The sequence below is a fragment of the Arachis hypogaea genome, chromosome 15 (assembly GCF_003086295.3).
Source record: "Arachis hypogaea cultivar Tifrunner chromosome 15, arahy.Tifrunner.gnm2.J5K5, whole genome shotgun sequence".
Taxonomy (NCBI): Eukaryota; Viridiplantae; Streptophyta; class Magnoliopsida; order Fabales; family Fabaceae; genus Arachis; species Arachis hypogaea.
In genome coordinates, this window is record NC_092050.1 from 89,401,479 (window position 1) to 89,404,827 (window position 3,349).

The window sequence follows — 3,349 nt, forward strand, 5'->3', positions numbered from 1 at the left end:
TTTGAGTTTTTCACCATGGTTTCTTAAGGTAGTCCTCACATCATCCCTGAAGCTTTTCAATTCAATTATGTCTTGACTCATGGTTGCCATCATTCCTTCAATCCGGTTTAATTGATCTTGAAATTGTTGGTTCGGATTGGGTTGGGTAGGTTGATTACTTTGGTCATGGTATGATGATTGGGGGTAAGTGTTTTGTGTGGCTTGGTATGATCTTTGGTTGGAGTTTTGGTATGTGGAATTGTTATGTTGGTTGTGGTTGTAAGGTTTGTAGTTTTGTGGTTGGGTTTGTTGGTTTCCCCACCCAAAGTTTGGGTGGTTTCTCCAGCCTGGGTTGTAAGTATTGGAATGTGGATCATATGATTGCCTTTGTTGGTTTCCCACATAATTGGCCTCTTCCCAATCACTTCCTTCAATGCCTACTTCCTCTTGATCTTGTGTGTGGATTGCAGCCACTTGCTTTGTTTCTAATTGCCTGGTAAGTTCTGCTAGTTGCTTGGCAAACACCTTGTTTTGGGCTAGAATTGTATCAACCTGGTTCAGTTCCATGACTCCCTTAGTGTTGTGCCTTTCTGATGCATAGTAGTACTCATTCTCAGCCACTGTCTCAATCACTTCAATGGCTTCTTCCACAGTCTTTTTCCTGTTCAATGAACCTCCTGATGAATGGTCTACAGCCTTCCTTGATTCATAAGAGAGCCCATCATAGAAGATGTGCAGTTGCACCCAATCATGGAACATGTTTGGTGGGCATTTCCTTGTCAAGTCCTTGAATCTCTCCCATGCCTCGTAGAGAGTTTCACCATCTTGTTGTCTAAAAGTCTGGACCTCAGATCGAAGCCTATTGACCTTTTGTGGAGGGTAGAAACGTGCCAGAAACTTGCTTTCCACCTCATCCCATGTTGTTAGACTCCCCCTTGGGAATGATTCCAGCCACTTAGCTGCTTTGTCCCTAAGTGAAAATGGGAACAAGAGCAGTTTATAGGCATCTTCCTGGACTCCATTGGACTTCACAGTGTCACAAATTCTCAAGAATTTTGTGAGATGTTGGTTTGGGTCTTCATTAGCACTTCCTCCAAAGGAACAATGATTTTCCACCAATGATATTAGCTGTGGCTTGAGCTCAAAATTGTTGGCCTGAATGGGTGGTTTCTGGATGCTACTACCACAATTCCCTGAGGTTGGGTTTATGTATGAACTCAAAACCCTCCTCTCAGGGATGGCATTGTTTCCATCAGCTCTCTCATGGTTGTGAACTTCTCTATCCATGTTGAGATCTAAAGCTTCCTCAAAATTGTCCTCAGATTCTCCTTCAGATTCCTCTTCTCCCACTACTCTCTTCCCTCTTGCTTCCCTTCTAAGTCTATGAAGGGTCCTCTCTGGTTCGGTATACGGAGGAGTTGATGTCTCTCCTCTCCTACCTGTCATACAAGAACACAGCTCAAACACAAACAAGTGAAATACTCTTGGTTAATGAAAGAGTATGGTTAGATCAATTGAGGAATTAAATCAAACAGTTAGTGAGTCAGTGAGTTAGTTGCATGAATCTAAAGGCGTAAAGAAAGAAAGCATGTAACCAAGTGCAGAAATTAAAATTCAACAAGTATCTAGAACAGAATTAACAAAGCAAGAGAAAATTGCTCAATCTAGTTAGCTTCCAATTTGAGAATTGTCAATCGAAAACCAATCCCTGGCAACGGCGCCATAAACTTGATGCGCATAAACGTGTTATGCTACGATTTAGGAAATTGCACGATCGGCAAAATTCCTTCCGGCAAGTGCACCGGTTATCATCGTCAAGTAAAAACTCACAATAGAGTGAGGTCGAATCCCACAAGGATTGGTTGAGTGAGCAATTCGGATTAGAAGTGTGTTCTAGTTGAGCGGAATCAATATTTGAGATGAGAATTGCGGAATGTAAAATTGGCGGGAAAAGTAAATGACAAGAAAATTAAATGGCTGAATCTTAAATTGCATGAATTAAAGAGCAGAATGTAAATTGCTGAAATTAAAAGGGAATGGGGATGATTGCAAGAATTGAATTGCAGAATGTAAAGAGAAAGTGGAAATCAGAAATGGGGAATTCATTGGGTTTAGGAGATATTGAAATCTCCGAATCAAAACATGTAAATCTCTTCCTCAACCAATGCATTCATTGAATTTTGCTTGGCAATCTTATATGATTGGATCCCAATTCCTTGGCTCACCAATGCTCTCTAAAAACAAACAAATTCCCAATCCCTTGGTTTAAATGTTCATAAGAAGAGATGATGCTTGGTCACTGATTATACCACACAATTTCATGAACCACAATTTGGTAGGATTACATGTCACAATATCCATCCAAACCCCAATCCAATCCACTGTGAGAAAGCTTCTCTAGCATGAATCCTCCATTCCTTTCCCAAGGCTCCGAAGGATTCCAAGTATGAGTAGCTTCTTTCCCAAGACAACTACTCAATGGAATTAGATCGAGAAGCTTTCTAACAAAATTCAAGAGAAAAGATTGAAGAAGAAGATAAACTATTATTGATTCATTGAATTACAATAGAGCTCCCTAACCCAATGAAAGGGGGTTTAGTGAATCATAGCTCTGAATTCAATTACAAAGAAAAGGAAAACTGGCTAAAAGTGAAAGTCCAAAGTCCTTTCTAACTTCAATTCTATCCTATTTATACACTTTCTATATTGAGCTTCAGTTGTGCTTCTTGGGCTTTGAGGCCTCTCCTTGCTTTCCTTTTGCCTTGGGTTTATGATCCATAATGTTGATGAGGTTGTTGATCCAAATTCTGTACATTTCATTGAGCCAATTTAGTGATAATCAAATAATGACACATGACTCAATAAATTGAGATTTCAAACTCATCAATCCTTCAGGCCCAATCCCATAAACCATGATATTCAATTGGGTTTCATACCAAAGTGAGTTTAAGTTAATATTTGTGCTCAAAGACTAACTTAAACCACAATATTTTTGGCCCAGAAACCTTTTCCAAGAGTGGCGTTTAAGTTGCAGTTTAAGCTTAAACTGCAGCTTAAACGCCAGACACTTCCAGTGAGGCCTTTTGTAGAAGCACGTTTAAGCTTCAGTTTAAGGTTAAACTGAAGCTTAAACGTGGAAATGGAAGAATGGTAGCCCTGGAGAGTAATGTAGTCGAACACGTTTAACCTCCAGTTTAAGGTTAAACTGGAGGTTAAACGTGGAAAAGGAATGAGGCATCCTGGAGGTCGAACACGTTTAACCTCCAGTTTGAGGTCAAACTGGAGGTTAAACGTGGAAAAGGGTGGAGCTTACTGGAGGTCGAACACGTTTAACCTCCAGTTTGAGGTCAAACTGGAGGTTAAACGTGGA

The 3,349-nt window shown here is 40.2% G+C and overlaps 1 non-coding gene across 1 annotated transcript; it reads left to right on the forward strand.

The window, feature by feature from the left end:
• The first annotated feature begins 736 nt into the window (after positions 1-736).
• LOC112753654 (small nucleolar RNA R71) lies at positions 737-840 on the forward strand. Its single transcript, XR_003178029.1, has one exon. It is a non-coding gene; the product is annotated as a small nucleolar RNA R71 (small nucleolar RNA).
• Positions 841-3,349: the final 2,509 nt, after the last annotated feature.